The sequence below is a fragment of the Pongo abelii genome, chromosome 5 (assembly GCF_028885655.2).
Source record: "Pongo abelii isolate AG06213 chromosome 5, NHGRI_mPonAbe1-v2.0_pri, whole genome shotgun sequence".
In the NCBI taxonomy this organism is placed as follows: domain Eukaryota; kingdom Metazoa; phylum Chordata; class Mammalia; order Primates; family Hominidae; genus Pongo; species Pongo abelii.
The window spans coordinates 4,063,234-4,081,973 of NC_071990.2; the positions used below are offsets into that span (position 1 = coordinate 4,063,234).

Here is an 18,740-nt window from a genome sequence, read left to right on the forward strand (position 1 = left end):
GCTTTAAAAGGTTAGTTTTTATATCCATGTAACATTCTTTATTGCTTTTTAAGTCTTTTTATTATCACTCTGGTTAAATGAATAACTACTATTTAGTAGTGACCTGTGATTCTGTTTTGATCAAGTATTTTGAAACTTTTTACATATTTGGTGGGTTTCCCCCAGGAACAAGATTCTAAATTAAGTATTTTTTATCTAAAATTAACTTTAGGATTTGCCAGTAGGGTCCCTGGAGAGCATCAAATAATGTATTTTTCATCTTGTAGAGATATTAAATGGTTAGGCTTATTGGGCAAGTCATGTGGGAAGCATTATCAAACAAGAAATAGTGTTTAATTTCTTTTACGTTATATTCATGTAATGCATTATTCATATGTGTTCCAAAATTATATGTGATTCCGAAGATTCTGATCTGTTATGATATGTACTATCAGTCATGATTTTGATTATTAACTTGTATGTCACAGAATTAATCAAATTTCTTTCTCAATTGCATCTTTAACTATGGCCATTCTAAGTCTTATGTAATCCACTGACAATTATGGTTTTACTTTTATTCTTCTAGAAAAGCTATTTATAATCAGTTACAGTCCAAAAATTTGCTGCTTCATCAAGGAAATTCATGGAAAAGACACCAAGTTAAGAATTCCCTCCAGCCTCACGGGAAGGGGACCCTATCAGGTACTTTTAACGAACCTATGTGCTGCTAAATTACAGAGCATTGAGTCATGGATCCATATTTCTCATTTAAAAAAAAGGCTCTTGATCCTTCTGCCAAATGAACCTCCCAACTGGTCACTGATATCAAGCTCAAGTTAATCAAACTACAGCCACCGGGACAAGAAGAAGACAACATCTGAGGTAGACTGCTTTCTCCCAAGATATCAGAGCAGGACTGTATAACCTCTTTCTTATCTTGAGCTAACATGCCTAGTCCTTATGTTTACTTTGCAATTATTTTAATTATCATAGGTTTGAGAATCTTATGCATCCTGGGTGTCTTATGCCACTCTGGGGTAGTTCCATATATTCCACTATTTAGACACACCATGGGACTCACTGCCTTGGTGGACTCTTTATACTCCCCTCTTTTTACACCATGCTGTACTTCTTCGTTTTCCTTTCTTTCTCGACTCTGCTTGCCAGTTCTTCCTACTCATGGGAGGATAATGCCTAGATACAGCAATCCTAATCTTTGCCTCTGCAGGCAACCTAACTGAGTGTTGGATACATCACCTTTCGCCCTGCCGAATTCATTGGAGGAAACAGGAATCCTATAATCATTCCAGTGACCAGCTTCCCTTATGTGCTCAGTTGCTTGGTACTCCTGTTTGATCCAGTCGCTGTTGCCTATTGGGTGCATATTCATGCTCCTGAGGTTCATCCTTGTTTTCTCCTCACTGGTATATCCCATAAATACCTTCCTATTACCCTACCTTGCATTTCCTCCTCTTCTTCTGAATACTCACCTCCCCCTCTACTCTATATCTTGCAAAATCCCATAGAAACAGAACACTTAGTAAGACTTCTCTCTGCAGAATGTACCAAAGGAAGCTTAAGAGTCTCCTCTATGGCTCCCCAAATCTGCCGGTTGGATCATACCACTCTGTCATTACTTAAGACAGGTACTTGGTTTGACCACATACCCTCTCTTGCCTGTAAACAGCTCCTTGAATTTTCATAACCTCTCAGGATAATTATGTGCCCCTTTAGGCTGTGTTTTTGGCTGCAGCTATGTCAGCCAAAAAGATTTTTTCTACCCCTGCCTCAGGTCCCGAGAAAACACAGGCGTTTGCTTTCTGGGTCAAGTCATTGCTCCTGTCACCATTATTAAATCTCTAACTCAGGGAATATAGAATCTACATCCCAGGGCCAAAAGAACTCTACCAGTAATTGATGACTGTGCTGGTGATAGCCCCTCAGATTATAAAGATGATAGCTGTGGATACTGTCAAGGATGTGATTTACCTGGTGGGCTTAACTCTAGTGAAGGATCTAAATGGAAAAGGATTCTGGGGTCCTGGTTTGGGCTAGGCCCTGCTTGGAATGAATATAGGATCAGAAACCTTTCCTGCACGGTTCGCAGAATTGCCCACTCCACTGCCCGTACCATCAGGGCACAACAGAGATTTCTAGATTCCCTTGCCCATGTGATCCTGCACAACCACATTGCATTAGACTGTCTCCCCGTTGCATGTGGTGGTGTTTATGCTGTCACGAACACTTCCTGTTGCATCTGGGTAAATACTTCCATTCAGGTTGAATTAGAAGCATCTGAGATCCAAAGTTGGCCAAATCCTACAGCTGGCTGTCTGAAAAGGACATCTTCAGAAGGCCTCCTGGCTGGGCTTGCTGGATTAGAATTCCAATTTCCAGTTATTTTCAGCCGGCTTCTTCTGGTATAGGATTTCTTCTGTGTTCTGCCCTACAAATCGTAATGAATCTCCTTGGGCTAAGCATTTGGCTCCTCTTTAAAATCATTCTAGCCTGCTTTAACAGATGCCTGCATAAGACCCTCACCAGGATCGTGCTGACCTTGAGACTTTAGACTCATTCCAGCTGGAAACGGAAGCCAGCTTAAGCCAAGAGATGCTAATTCATATTTAACAGGTGCCTGAGTGCCTCTCATAAGTAAATGGCTCTAGTTGCTCAGTTGGTCACTGCCTTGTCAAAGGATCTCTGCACGGGACTAGAAGAATCTGGAACAGGTTTGCCAGCCACTCTAGCACGATGATGGGATGCAACCAACCTAATCAATCATCGGTGCTGTCTGCTGACAGGTTTTGATAAACGGGGGGCGTGGGGGGAATGTGAACCTTGAAAGAGCCAATCCCTCAGATGAATCCTGAGTGGCTAATAGCCTAATTTCAAAAGAGCCAAGTGGCCATTTGCTTACTAGAGGTCTCACACATACTTGGAGTTCCTGGAAAACCCGCATGTCTGCTTAACTTAGGGGCTTTCATAGCTGCCTGTTCATGTTTGTGCTGCCTGAGCCAACCAATAGACTGTGACCTATGTCAACCAATCAGAACTCAGCAAGTGTTGACCAATCAGAACTCACCAAACATGAACCCGTCAGAACTAAGCAAGTTTGAATCCTTTATTTGACTAAGTGGACCTGAGTGGAACCTGGATGGGATCTTTCACTATAAAAGAAAAACCTTCCCTTTGCTCTCTGGAACATACCTTCATTTTACACTGAAGGCTGTGTCTCTTCAGTTTGCCAACTGTTACTGGAATAAAGTCTCTTTCCTCTAAATTCTCTTTCAGAGAATTTTGTTCACAGGATAAAAGTCATACCCATCCCATTGCTCCAAGTTGAGGATTAGCTGTGTCGAGTCATGTAAAATGGTTCATTTAGGTAGGTGCTCAGAACTTGTTGGCTGTGATTTTGATGATGAGCACAGCAGTGATGCTAGTGACAACTCCTTTGTGTCATCCTACTGTACCATACTTCCATGTCACACCGGAAGTCAAATGGGTAATACTATACATTCATTCATTCTCATATATGCACCGAAGGGTGGTATATGGCTTTGCTCTTTTATTCTGCCACGGTTTTCCTCAGCTCCTTGAAATTGGATCCACTGGTATGCCCCACTTTCTGGTTGAGGCTGAATCCAAACTCTAACACCTCTATCACTCTGGGACTGTATTATGGGTTGCATTGTGTCCCACCTCCCCAAATTTATATATTGAAGTCCTAACCCCCATGACCTCAGAATGTGACCTTGTCTGAATATAGGGTTACTGTAAATATAGGGTTACTTCATTAATGTGATTAATAGAGTTAAAATAAGGTCATACTGAAATAGGGTGGACCATTAATCCAAATATGACAGGTGTTCTTATGAGAAAGTGAAATTTGGACTTGAAGACAGACAGACAGAAACACACACACACACACACACACACACACACACACACACACGGAGAGAGAGAGAAAGACAGAGAGGGAGAGAGAGAGAGACAGAGACAGAGAAAGAGAAAGAGAGAGACAAAGACAGAGACAGAGAAAGAGAGACAGAGAGACAGAGAGAGAGAGAAAGAGAGATAGAGACAGAGGGAGAGAGAGAGAAAGAGAGACAGAGAGAGAGAGAGAGCAATCATGTGAAGATTGCAGTTATGCTGCCACAAGCCAAGGAATTACCAGAAGCTAGGAGAGGTGCCTGCAACAGATCCTTCTGTAGCACCTTCAGAGGGAGCATGGCTCTTCTGACACCTTGATCTTGAACTTCTAGCCTCTAGAATGGTGAGAAAATAAATTGCTGTTTACATGCTCCGTTTGTGGTACTTTGTTACAGCAGCTGTAGGAACTAACACAGGGTATAATGAATTGACAACTCTGGGCATAGTTCCCAGGGGCTCGGTTGCAATGGCTGGGCTCCCTGAGTCACCCCCAAGTCTCTCACTGCCAGGAATCCCAGAGTTTGGACCTTAGAGAGATCCCCCAATTTCCCATGTTGGCTTTTTCTGAACTCATTCAGGGCAGACGGGTTGCTTGCCTAACCATCTAGTTTCTCCTGGTAAGAGAGCAAAAGGAAGGTTTTTCTTTTATAGTGAAAGATCCCATCCAGGTTCCACTCAGGTCCACTTAGTCAAATAAAGGATTCAAACTTGCTTAGTTCTGACGGGTTCATGTTTGGTGAGTTCTGATTGGTCAACACTTGCTGAGTTCTGATTGGTTGACACAGGTCACAGTCTATTGGTTGACTCAGGCAGCACAAACATGAACAGGCAGCTATGAAAGCCCCAAAGTTAAGCAGACATGCGGGTTTTCCAGCTTAAGTGATGCTCCCTGAAACCAGATCCTGCTTGGGCGTCTACAGCCTGAAAGGCAGAGCCTCTTGTGTATGTGAAACGTGATTGTCTGCTGCTGGGCTTCTAGGTGCCCAGCCTCTGCCCGGCTTCCACAAGTGCCCACCCGCACTCTGTGCCCATGCCTCCTCATCAGACTTGTACACTGACCACTTCGGAAATGAGCGCCTGGCCTGCCCCTGTGGACACTGCTTGGATCACTTGTTGCCCTGTTCTGGCCCAGCAGTGTCTCTTCTGCCAGGCCCCAGCTTGGAGCTTCCTGACCTCTGATTTCATTGCTGAGCAACCTGTAGCAGTTCCCTCAGGAGTTCACAGAAAACAATGATGACCTCAGATAAATAAAATATTCTGCTTAATAATAAACTGGATCTTTTAACTGTTAAAAATGTTCATTGTAGAAAAATCAGAGGAGAAAAAAGAAAACTAATGACTTAATAATCACATTACTTAGAGACACTATTTTGGTTTGTGTTCTTTTAGACTTTTTTCTCATTTCACTCATTGTTTAGTTACTTGATTTTTATTTTATCAAAGTAATATGAGCACAGAATTGTAAAAACTCAAATAGTTCTAACAGGCTTTTGTAAAATGCAATGGTTCCATCTCTCCCTTCCCCACTCTCTCGACATTTCCACTCTAAGGACAAGCACTTTCAATTCTTTCATCTGTCTCTCTGGCCCTTACACGTCTAATTGTTTCCAAAATTTAGACATTATCTACTGACTTCCTATTGTAGCAAATGAAGATCTAGCTTTCTTACAATGTCCCCGTCTCTGAATCCCTTCCCTATCTTCCCAACATAGTCATTCCAAATTGTTGGAGATAATATTCAGAATATTAATATACATATACAAATAATCTTCACAGCTGAAGGTTGGAGTGTGACATTTCCTTCTTTTTGTTTCTTTTCCTGAAAGTAACAATGGCCCATGTCTTTATTTAGTTAGTTTTCTTTGTGCTCATTGCTCGTTCTTTGCACACATCTCACAGCCCACAGTGTAAGTTTCCTTGAGCTGACTTGCATCAGGGAATCCATCAATCCTATTTTTCTTCCCCGAAGGCACTCCCTTGGAAACTTCCATTCTCCTCCCTGTGCTGCTTGCTTCCTGGGATCCCTGGGCAGCTCTTATCCTGGGATTTCTGTTTGCTATAATTCTTGGAATTCCCCTTATCTTTGTCCTGTGCTGTATTTGTTTTTCTGGATCTCATGCCTTTCTTGTTGTACAGGTAATGCTGTTGTGAACATTAATGTTTATGTGTTTTGGTGTACATGTGTGTGCATTTCTGTTGGGTGGATATATAGAAAGGGGATTTCTGGGTCTTAGGGGATGGGTTTTTCCAGTTTTAGTTGATACTGCCAGTTTTCCAAAGTAACTGCACCAATTTATGCTCCTACTGGCAGTTTCATTGGCCCCCACATCCTCACCAGTAATTGATATTGTTGGTTTTAAAATATGAGCCATTCTAATTGGGTGCATATTGGTATTTCATTGTGATTTTAATTTGCACCTCTTGATGACTTATAATAAATGTTTCTAGTCATTTGTATATCTTATTCAGAAAGTGCCTATTTAAGTTTCTGTCCATTTTTCTATTGGCTTATCTGTCATTTTCTTACTAATAATTATTTTTTCTAGATAAAAATTTTTTAATCAGATACATCATTGTAAATATTTTTCTGCCTTTTGATGACATGCTTTTTCACAATGTACACAAATTCTTCACTTTTCCAATTCATTAATCTTTTCCTTTAGGGATGATTTTTAAAAATGTCTTATTTAACGTCTTTGTCTACTCAAGAGTCATGAAGGTATCTCCTTATTTTATTTTTAAGAAGCTATATTTGTGTTACCTCTTAGATTTAGATTTACTCAGATTTTAAAAAATTCTCCCTGGGCCTGATTTTGTGTATGGTGTGAGGTAGTGGCCCAGGTTAATCTTTTTCCATAAATATATGCAATATTAAAGAGTTTGTATTTGATTGGCATTACTTCTTCCTAATTAGTCTGGAACACTTCACTGATGAATTTTCTGGAGTTTTCATTTCATTGTATTCCGCCATTGTTGGACATAGTATTCTGTATGTGCCAATCTGGTCATGTTAATTGTGTTGTTTAGAGCCTCTACATTTTTACTGATTTTATTTTTGTCTGCATGTTCTACTAGTTTCAGAGACTGTGTCAAAATATCCTACTTTTTTTGATTAGTTTTATTTATTTCATTTTTAGTTTCATCAATTTGCATTTGTGTATTTTTTTTTTGGTTTCACCAATTTCTTCTTTATATATTTTGAAGCTATGTTATTGGATGCATATGATTTAGAATTGGTAGACATGATAGCTTCATGGTGATCTGAGCACTTCTTCATTATATTATGATCCTCCTCATTTCTTATGGTGTTTCTTGCTTTAAAGTTGACTTTGATTGTAACATAACTACAAGGCACTCTTGAAAACAGTATGTAGTTCTTTTAACTTTTAATCTAGTCTGATTATTTTAATCTTTTAACTGAAATATTTAACCCAATACAGATATATTCAGATTTATATCTGCCATCTAATATTTCCTTTGTATTTGACTCAGCTGTTCTGTTTTTTTCTTGCTTTCTTTTAAGTGAATTGATTTTTTAAATACTATTTTCTGTTATACATCTTCTTTTAGAAATTATGCTAGGAGTTACAGTAAACATTCATGACTAACTACAGTTGAGTATATTTTCAACTTCCCTGATAATGCTGGAACTTTGGTATATTTTAACTCCACTTATTTTTTTTCCTCTCCAATGACTTTTCTTGCCTTGAATTTTTAATTCTAGATAAATGTTATAGACTAAATTGCATCCCCTCAAAATTCATATTTGAAGCCCTGACCCACAGTGTGGCTGTATTTTGAGACAGGGCCTTTAAAAAGGTTATTAAGGTTAAGTAAGGTCATGATGGCGGAGCCTTAATCCAATAGAACTGGTGTATAACCTTATAAGAAGAGCAAGAGGAACCAGGCATGTGCACATGCAGAGTAAAGAACATGTGAGAGCTCAATGAGAAGACAGTCCTCTGCAAGCCAGGTAGAGAGGACTCAGAAGAAACCAACCCCACTGACCCCTTAATCTTGGACTTCCAGCCTCCAGAACTGTGGGAAAATAAAAGATATCTCACTATATGCAAATGTTCCAAAATCCAAAAAAACAAATCCCGAATATGGACCAAAACACTTCTGATCCCAAGCATATTGAAAAACAAATACTCAACCTGTATTTGAAACTTCAAAGACATAATTACTCTTGTTTTGTAGGGTCAATATTCATTTGTATTTTAAATACATACACACTATTCGGTGCTCCTCATTCCTACCTGCATTTTTTCATTTCTGTCTGATACCATTTTTCTGCAGAATTCCCTTCAGTGTTTTTTTCAGTACAGGCCAGCAGGTGATTGTTTATTTTGCTTTGTTTTTAAAGGATATTTTTTGTTGAGTTTGGAATTATAACTTGGCAAATATTGTCTTTTAAAATACTTTAAAGATGTTCCTTTGGAATATTTTAGAGAAACGATTCCAAATATTTTGGAAAAACTATTCCAAATATCTTTTCCTGCTTCCTGCATTTCTGTTGAGAAGTAAGCTTTCAGTCTTATTGTTGGGGGTTTGAAGGTAATGTGTTTCCCAGCACCCTCTACCTCCACCCTCAGCAGTTGTTAGGATTTTTCTCTTTATCTTTGGTTGTTAGATGTTTTATCTTGATGTATTTATATGCAATTTTCTTTGACTTTATCCTGCTTGGGGTTCCTGAACTTCTTAAATCTGAGTTTTGATTTTTTTTGGTCAGTTTTGAAAATTCCTTTTCAAATCTTATTTCTGCTCATCCACTTTTTCCTCTTCTTTTGGAACTCCCTTTGCACAAATTTTAGACTGTTTGTGTTTCACATATACTTTTACCTATATTTTTATTTTTTTCTTTCTGTGCTTCAATTTGGATATTTTCTATTAACCTATCTTCCAATTCAATAATCCTCTTCTCCGCTTTCAAAACCACCTATTACATTTTTAATTTTAGATGTTTTATGTCTCAGTTCTAGAACCGGCATTAGTTTTGATATGTTATACTGTCAGAAATGAAAGTGGACATTACCATCTGCTTTTACATGTGCAAATTTTTTTTACTGTTGTTTCTTCTCTTGTATTAGTCACCTCTTTTCACGATGTTACTGAATAACAACTGCAAATTTTGGTGGCTTAAGAAAACAATCATTTATTTTCTCTCAGATGTTTGCACATTAACCTGGGGTCATTTAATCCATGGTGAGCTTAGCTGGGATGTATTCTAAGCAGCAGGTTGTCCAGATCTACTCAATGTCTTTCCCATTCCAACTGGACCAGAATGCTAGCCAGTGCAGCTCTTCACATAGTGATGGTAGAAGCATAAAAGGCAAGATTGTAACTGCCCAGTGGGCTCACCTGCCTGCTACCTAGACTGAGACAATTTATCAAGACAGGGGAATTGCAATAGAGAAAGAGTTATTCACACAGAGCCGGCTGTGTGGGAGAACGGAGTTTTATTATTACTCAAATCAGTCTCCCTGAGCATTCGGGGAGCAGAGTTTTTAAGAACAACTTGGTGGGTGTGTGGGAAGCTGGTGAGCCAGGAGTGCTGATTGGTCAGAGATGAAATCATAGGGAGTTGAAGCTGTCTTCTTGTGATGAGTCAGTTCCTGGGTAAGGGGCCACAAGATCAGATGAGCCAGTTTATTGATCTGAGTGGTGCCATCAAGTGCAGGGCCTGCAAAATATCTCAAGCACTGATCTTAGGAGCAATTTAGGGAGGGTTAGAATCTTGTAGCCTCCAGCTGCATGATTCCTAAATCATAATTTCTAATCTTGTGGCTACTGTCAGTCCTACAAAGGCAATCTAGTCCCCAGGCAAGAAGAAGGTCTGCTTTGGGAAAGGGCTGTTATTGTCTTTGTTTTAAACTATAAACTAAGTTTCTCCCAAAGTTAGTTCAGCCTACACCCACAATGAACAAGCACAGCTTGCAGGTTAGAAGAAGACGGAGTTGGTTAAGTTAGATCTCTTTCGCTGTCTCAGTCATAATTTTGCAAAGGTGGTTTCAAGATCAGTGATGAGTTCTAAACCTCTGGTCACATCACATCTACCTATAACTCATTGGCCAAAGCAAGCCACATGGCTGAGTTGAAAGTCAAGGAGCAGGGAAATGTACTTCTCCTCAAGTGTGAGGAAGTTCAGTTATATAACAAAGGGAGTGAGGAAGAATCAGCCCCTAGTTCAAGCATCTCTGCTTGTTGTTCTTATCTTGTAAAATTAAAAAAAAAATTTTAACTACTCATTTCCTGGGATTTTGGAGGGAGGAGGAATTATATGTCCAATCTCTCATTTTAACTCAAAATTTTACTTGTTTCTAGAAAGATTCTCATCTACTAATTTCATTATGTGATGCACTTCAAATGTCAAGTTTTATCTCTATTAGTTTTCTATTGCCATGTAACAAATTACCACAAATTTAGCATCTTAAAACAATATACATTTACAAATTCACTATTTTCATGAGTCAGGAGTCTGAGCACAGCTTCTCTGGATCTTTGCACAGGGTGTTGGCCAGTATGCATTCTCGTGTGGCGCATGGTGTTCTCTTCTAAGCTCACATGCTTGCCGGAAGAATTCAGTTTCGTCATATCTTAGGACAAGGCCCAGCCTGGATACCTCTCCAATTGCAGGGGCAACAATGAAGAGAATCCAGAATCCAGTATTTGGCCCTGTCTTTGCCTTCTGGGATACTGCAGGTGATGAGAGGACTTCAGCAGCTGCAGGTCCTGGGGAAAAGAAAATCCAACTGTAGAAATAAAACAGCAATTGAAGAGACAGAGAAGAGGTATCCTGGGGGTTCTCATCCAGTATGGTAAAGGGCCTTGCAGGGGGACAAACAGGACAATGGGAAACTCAGGAAAAGGTGATATTCAGAAGCCCGGACAACACAGAGGGGAAGCCTGATATTCACAATAGCTACAGTTTAATAACAGCTAACGCCTAATGAGTCCTTCAGTGACAGGCATTGTATTGATATGCACTTTCCATCCCTATGTATTTACTCCTCACAATAAGCCTAGGAGGTAGCTAGCATTACAGTCTCCATTCCCAAATGAGGAAGCTGTGGTCCAGAGAAGTGAAGTAACTTGCTCAACATCACAGAGCTCTGTTAAATAAAGTTTATGGGAGGCCATTGTTTTGGACTGAATTCCTGCACTAGGTCCCAGAAGACCTACCCAAAATAGAGTTACTCATACTACGATTCCACATCACCAAACCAAATGCTAAGCTGTTTACTTGTCAAGTCTGATCTTTTCAGAAATCAGGAGAGAGATGATAGCCAAATCTCACTAAGCCAACAAGACTCTCTGTAACGAAAGTAACTTTGAAATGGCAAGTCCACCTTATGTTCCTTGTTTCGGCTTTCTCCAGCCTTTTCTGCCTGTGAAGCCTGCCCTCTCTGCTCAGTTCAGTGGAGCTCCCTTCCATTTTGTGGGCTGAATGCTGCCTGGTTTGTGAATCACTAATAATTGTCTGTTAGATCTTTTAATCTCAATTTGTTGAAAGTTTGTTCTTTGACACATTGTAAGTAGGAATGAAAACCCAGAATAAAACCTAAAATGTTCTTGTCCAAATCTGGCTCATGAGCAGCACCCAGTAGGACCTATGAGCAGATGAGGTACCCTATCCCAGATAAAAGCCGTCAGGCCCCAGGGAGCCTGGCAGGGTCTCAATCACAAACAAGACAGCTTTCAGGCTTTGGGAACATGTGCTGGGCTGTGGTGGCAGCAAAGTGGGCTTGTTGTTGAATACCATGGTGTTGGAAAAAAGCTTTCAAAATTCTGCTTGGGGTAGGAATTGCCTCAGAGTTTGGAAAAGCCCTGAGTTGTTAGGGGAACAAAAATGGTGTCATAAGGGAGAAGAAGGGATAAGATTAAGGTAGGAACTGACAGTTTAAATGTTCCCTGTGGTCAGGTCCTAGGTTCTAAATCGGACTTTTCTTACCCTGAGGGCTTGGGTGACTACAGCCCCTAAGCCTAGCATGGAGTAGAGGTAGTCAGGAGCAGCACCGTTCCAATTCTGCCTTGTCGGCCGCTGATAAGGACAACAATTGCCAATGCTACTCTTGTTTAAATTGAGACACGCCCTCATGAGCTCTTCATCTCTTTAGCCAGACTGTTATTTTTCTTCAATACACATTCCCTAAATAAAAAACATAGAGTGATAAAAAATTTGAGGTTGAAGGTTGGAACTGAGCTTCTCTGAGAATGCTCTTCCAACATTTTTATTTTACTTTTTTTTTTTTTTTTTGGTGAGACGGAGTCTGTTGCTCAGGCTGGAGCGCAGGAGCACGATCCCGGTGCAGTGACGCGATCCCGGTTCACTGCAACCTCCACCTCCCCGGTTCAAGCGATTCTACTACTGCCGCCTCCTGAATAGCTGGGATTGCAGGCGCAGGCCACCACACCTGGCTAATTTTTGTATTTTTAGTAGAGACGGAGTTTCACCACGTTGGCCAGGCTGGTCTCCAATTCCTGGCCTCAGGTGATCCACCCGTCTCGGCCTCCCAAAGTGCTGGGATTACAGGTGTGAACCACTGCGCCTGGCCTGAGAATGCTCTTCTATAGAGTAGCTTGGTGTAAAGAAGAGGACTCTGAATTCAGAAAAAAGGCAGACTGGGTTAGATCCCGGCTCTGCTCCCTGGTACTCACGAGAAACTTATGAAGCTTCGTAACTCCCTGGTCATCATTTACTTCTCCGTGAAATAGAGATAAGGATAAACTACAATAATTATATATAATTCTATAGGCTTGTAAAACAAAAAATTATAAAGTTATAAATAGAATTAAATCATAATATAATTTACAAACAAAATTATATAATAAACGTGTACATCCAGTCAGCCCTCTATATCCACAGGCCCTCTGCATCCTGCATCCGTTAATTTAACCAACGTGGCCCGCGAGGGGGCGCGAGTGGGTGCCAGGGCGCAGTGGGAAGGGGGCCGCGGAGCCCGTGCAGCACATGCGCAGTGCAGGACCCCGCCATTTTGTCTTCGCCGCAGCCACAGCCGCAGGTCGCGAGTGCCTGCCAGCAAACGATTGAGGGAGGAGCTGAGCGTGGCCGTCGCTGCTGTGGGGAGAAAGTCCTAAAGCTAAGGAGAAGAAACGGAAGTGGTTGGAGGAGCCAGCAGCCGTGGATGCCGTTTGTGCCAAAGGGGACGCCATCAGCAGGCCTGGAGACCCTCTGGAGCCTTTCCTGCTGTTCAGGAAATCTGATCAAAACCGGGTTGAATGTCTCTACTGAGTGTAGGCCAGGGTCTGGACTGGAGCCAGCCACCATGGATTGGGCCTTTGACCCGACCAAAACCGATAGGCAGACCATGTATGAGCAGAGGGAGTGGGGCTGGAAAGACAGAGAAACCGGAGAAACGGTAATCACCCAGCCTGGTACCTGGTCGCTTGAGAATGCGTTTCCCTTCTGTTGCGTTTTCTCACTTCCAGTTTGATGTGGAGTGCAGGAGATGAAATCCTGTGTGGGAAGCAAGGTGCGGTGGAAAGCCCTGGGGGAATTTCCTCCTACAGAGACTGCAGCTCATGGCCAACAGGACACAGGTGATGGAGGTTATGTTAATGGTGTTCAGGCACAATCATGGCGCCTACCAGTTCTTCAGAGAAGCCTGCAGTTTGAAATTGATGACTCTTCCCCCAGCATGTCCGGTTGCTGTGGGGAGGACTGCTCCTGTAAGATCCTGAGCTGGAGGACCAAGTTTGGGGACAGCCAGCATGCCCATGCAGGTGGGCACTGTGGTGGCTGCTGCCACTGACCTCCCAGAGCCACTTGCAAATCAGTGTCCTCTCTTCTAAGGCCTGTCGTCTCCCTTGGTCTCACTGTTTGCCAGGTGCCCTCAGAGCTGTGGCCTCCTCAGCCCTGCACCTGTTGGGCTGCACCCTGAGAACACAGAACCCTGCCTCCCCTCTTCTAGAAGACCAGCGTGCCAGGAGAGAATGAAGAGGAGAGGGAAGAGTGAGTGGAGGGCTGACGGTGAAGCTCATCCTCACAGTGAGGCTCCTGGGCCCTGGGGTGGAGGTTCTGAAACCACTTCGCTGCAGCTCCTAGATACTCCTCTCCCCCACACATACACACTTGGGAAAATGGAATGTTTATGTTCACCTTTATGAAAATCTTGGAGTCCTGGGTCTGTGGTTTGGAACCCCAAAGAGGAAGGCGTTGGGTGTAAGATCTGGGTGTAGAGAGAGGCTTCAGAGAGACTAAGGCTTTTGCGGGTGGAATGCTCTGACGGAGACTGTGGGAAGGTATTTTGTGCCATGATGCAGGGAAGTGAGGAAAGCTCTTTCCTGCTGTTTTTAATGAATCCATGGAGTGGACTCAGCTTGGGACCAGCAGCCCCTGGGAGGAAGGCCGGCTCTCTCTTCATTGCCACTCGTCATCGCCATCGCCACTGACAGTACAAGAGAGGCTGAAAGTGTGTCCGGAATTGTTGGGTTCTTGGTCTCACTGACTTCAAGAATAAAGCCACGGACCCTCACGGTGAGTGTCACAGTTCTTAAAGGCAGCGTGTCTGGGGTTTGTTCCTTCTGATGTTCGGATGTGTTCGGAGTTTCTTCCTTCTTGTGGGTTCGTGGTCTCGCTGGCTCAGGAGTGAAACTGCAGACCTTTGCGGTGAGTGTTAGAGCTCTTAAGGCGGCGTGTCTGGAGTTGTTCATGGGTTTGTGAGCTTGCTGGCTCAGGAGTGAAACTGCAGATGTTTGTGGCGAGTGTTACAGCTCTTAAAGGCAGCGTGGACCCAAAGAGTGAGCAGTAGCAAGATTTATTGCAAAGAGTGAAGGAACAAAGCTTCCACAGTGTGCATAGGGGACCCCAGTGGGTTGCCATTGCTGGTTGGGGCAGCCTGCTTTTATTTTCTTATCTGGCCCCACCCACATCCTGCTGATTGGTCCATTTTACAGAGAGCTGATTGGTCTGTTTTACAGAGAGCTGATTGTTCCATTTTGACAGGGTACTGATTGGTGCGTTTACAGTCCCTGAGCTAGACACAAAAGTTCTCCACTTCCCCACTAGATTAGCTGGATACAGAGTGTCAGTTGGTGCATTCACAAACCCTGAGCTAGACACAGAGTGCCAATTGGTGCAGTCACCATCCCTTAGCTAGACATAAAGGGTCTCCAAGTCCCCACTAGACTCAGGAGCCCAGCTGTCTTCACCCAGTGGATCTCGCACCGGGGCTGCAGGTGGGGCTGCCTGCGAGTCCTGTGCTGTGTGCCCACACTCCTCAGCCCTTGGGCGGTCGATGGGACTGGGCGCTGTGGAGCAGGGAGCGGTGCTCGTTGGGGAGGCTCAGGCTGTGCAGGAGCCCACGGCAGGAGGGCGGGGAGACTCAGGCATGGTGGGCTGCAGGTCCCGAGCTTTGCCCCGTGGTGAGGCAGCTAAGGCTGGGCGAGAAATTGAGTGCAGCGCTGGTGGGCTGGCACTGCCTGGGGACCCAGCGCGCTCTCTGCAGCTGCTGGCCCGGGTGCTAAGCCCCTCACTGCCCAGGGCCAGCCGGCCGCTCCAAGTACGGGGCCTACCAAGCCCACGCCCACCCGGAACTCTAGCTGGCCCGCAAGTGCCGTGTGTGGCCCTGGTTCCCACTCGTGCCTCTCCCTCCACACCTCCCTGCAAGCCGAGGGAGCCGGCTCCGGCCTCGGCCAGCCCAGAGAAGGGCTCCCACGGTGCAGTGGCAGGCTGAAGGGCTCCTCGAGTGTGGCCAGAATGGGCGCCGAGGCCGAGGAGGCACCGAGAGCCAGCGAGGGCTGCCAGCATGCTGTCACCTCTCAAAAGGACCAGGAATGAGGTGTTATATGGGACCTGCCATGGGGATGACTTCTTGTGTAGGCTTTTGGATGTTGCTCCATTCTAAGCTTAACCTCTTGGTCTCATGGCAGTGACTTGAGGTTTTTATTCATAGAAGAAAACCAGAGGTTCTGCTTGTTTCTCTTTGCCAGTTCCCACCATTCATTCTCCTCCTTTTCTTGCCTGTACGCCAGATACCTCTGTTCTTAGTCTCCAGGGTAGAATAACATCAGGGGGCCCCTCATCTTCCCCCAGAGCTATCAGCACCAAGAGATGAGAGACGCCTTTTCCACTCATCTCTTGGTGCTGATAGCTCTCTGAGGGTAAGGGCATCACTTCCCACCACCACCCTCTCTTCAGACAGCCCTCAGACAGCAGCAGTCCCCCTGCCCTCACTCTCCAGCCTTGCCCCTTATTGCCTCAGTGAGGCACTAGTGCCACTGCCATGACCCAGCCAGGCCATAGTTAAGGTTGCAGCAGGAATGCCTTTCTGTGGCCAAAACAGCTGCTTTTCTTTCTGAGGTCACCCTGTGGCAACAGGCTGGAGCAGGGGGAGAAGGCCTTCCTCTTCTTTAATAGGATAGAGGTTGCAGCCTCAGAACTAATACTCATCCTGATCTCTAGGCCTTGTTCCTCTTCCAGGGAAGATAAAACAAATCCTTATCAAGGAAAAATCCCAACACTTCCCTTTGGACATCCCCGAACTCTGCTTTGGGGAGGATCATAAAGGTTTTAGCCTTCATGAAGTTGCTCTCCTGGAGATCTGTTGGTCTCTCTGACCTCAGTATCTGCTGACATCTCATCGTCTGCTCAACTCAGGCAGTCTGTCCTGGTAGATCTCCCCAGAGTGGTCCTTGATTCTCACCTGGATTCCTACTTGTGCAGAGGCCTGCATACACAGGGCCTCCCTCACCCAGCCTGGTCCTCTGCTAAACACTCTCTGCTGCTCTTGACTCTGGCAGTGGTGGAAGTGGACACTCTTTGGGAGAGGGCCTTGTGGCTTTACACTGGAATAAGTCTGCATCTGCCTCACCCTGCTGTCTCCCTGGGGTGTCACCCAAGGGAGAGTTGAGAGTGCTGGGAGGTTTTTGGTGGACTCCTAAGACTCATGAAACCACAGAAGCATGTTTAAGAAGAGATTTTCCTCTGGTCCTTGTCTGTCAAAGGACACAGAACAAAATATTTATTTTCTTAGATCATAGATTTCTGATACATCTCAGTCAAGGCGACCAAAAGGAACCCCCCAGTGTACATCACACTTAAGGTGAGTTCAGTGTACATATTCTCCAGTCACTGGACTCCTGGCACCAACTGGTAAATGAGGGCTTGGTGCCATTCCCTGCTCACTGAAGTCTCGGCAGGCCGTGTCAGGAAGGGCTCCTCAGGAGGTCGGGGCTGGAGTGAGAGAGCACTGTCTGAGACCTGCAGTTACTCCTGTTGGTGTTGAGCCCATTAATTTCCAAAACATCAGTCTTTCTCCACTTCCCCCAGGTCTTGCTTTTGAGAAACACAGCAGGCCTTTTGTACCAAACTTTTTGTTGTTTTTTGTTTGAAGCCTGTTAAAATATTTTGTAAGATTTTAAAAGTTTTAGTTGTATCCACCCTATTTCAGGTTATTATGGTTGGTGTCTCATAGGTATAGGACATGTGAATAGTTCTTTTAATTTTTTTCTGGGGTTTTTTTTAGAGAAAACTTGGAAGATAAACTCCTTGATATATATATGTATATTTTCTTTAGCAGCTTGTTATCACTGGAATCAAAGGGAAAAAGTGATCTCGTTTTGTATTAGTTGTATTTGTATGTCAAAAAAAGACACTTTGTTAAAAAAAAATTAAACCAATGTGGATTGAAAGTATTTTTTTTTTAAGTAGAAAGCCAGGCACGGTGGCTCACACCTATAATCTCAGCACTTTAGGAGGCCAAGGCAGGGGGATTGCTTGAGTCCAGGAGTTTGAGACCAGCCTGGGCAACATGACAAAACCCCGTCTCTACTAAAAATACAAAAATGAGCCAGGCATGGTGTTGCACACCTGTAGTTCCAGCTACTCAGGAGGCTAAGATGGGAGAACCACTTGAGCCCGGAGGTAGCAGTGAGCCGAGATTGCACCACTGCATTCCAGCCTGGGTGACAGAGTGAGACTCCATTTCAAAAAAGAAAAAAAAAACACAAAAAACAAAAGGGTGGTTGAGTCTCTACTGAACATGTACAGACTTTTTTTCTTGTCTCTTTTTTTCTTATCTCCTAAACAATACAGTATAACAACTATTCACAAAGCATTTAGATTCTATTAGATCTTAAAACTAATCTAGGAGATGATTAAAGTATGTAGGAAGATTGCATAGGTTGTATGAAAAGGTTTTATGCAAATATGATACCATTTTATATCAGGAACCTGAGCATTCATGTATTTTAGTATCCACAGGGGTCCTGGAACCAATGACCCATTGATACTGAGGAACGAATGTAATATATAATTATATGTATAAGAATTGCCAAGAGGAGTCATCTTAGCTGTTATCATTTGGCTACTTATTAATAATTTTATAAATCACAAGATTAGCTTTTTCCAAGCTTAGCGAATAAACCTGATTTACACTGATCTGCTTTTGGGGATAAAGAATGATCTTTGGCAAGGTTTTAGACGTGTGTACCAGGGACCTTCATAATTGACAATAATGGTGACATTTTTGTGGGTAATTAACACCATAGACCACTATGATAGACTGCTTTAGACTTCATAGCTGCTGCTTATAACTTACTGTTACTTTATCTTTTGCATTTTAAACTATGAAATATTTCAGACACCTCCCAAAACACAAAAATAATAGACACTTATGTGAAGAGTCTACAGAAGGTTCATGGAAAATGAGTATTATGAAAAAACTATACATGGATTTCAAAATTGTTTTGCACCAAAATAAACTGACACTAACTTGTTATAACATGTCTGAACAGGATCTAATTTGAGGCACTAAAAAGAATAAGACATCAGTTTGAAAATAGCACCTATCAGAGCAATATGAATTCTG

The 18,740-nt window shown here is 43.2% G+C and overlaps 1 long non-coding RNA gene and 1 pseudogene across 1 annotated transcript; one reads left to right on the forward strand and one right to left on the reverse strand.

The window, feature by feature from the left end:
• Positions 1 to 10,201: 10,201 nt before the first annotated feature.
• On the reverse strand, positions 10,202 to 12,845 carry LOC129059857 (uncharacterized). The gene is made up of 3 exons (XR_008525927.2): positions 12,568 to 12,845; positions 11,861 to 12,058; positions 10,202 to 10,641 (listed from the first exon to the last, which is right to left on the reverse strand). It is a non-coding gene; the product is annotated as an uncharacterized LOC129059857 (long non-coding RNA).
• Positions 12,846 to 12,915: 70 nt separating this feature from the next.
• Positions 12,916 to 18,740, forward strand: part of LOC100460870 (N-alpha-acetyltransferase 40-like) — an 82,899-nt pseudogene continuing 77,074 nt past the window's right edge.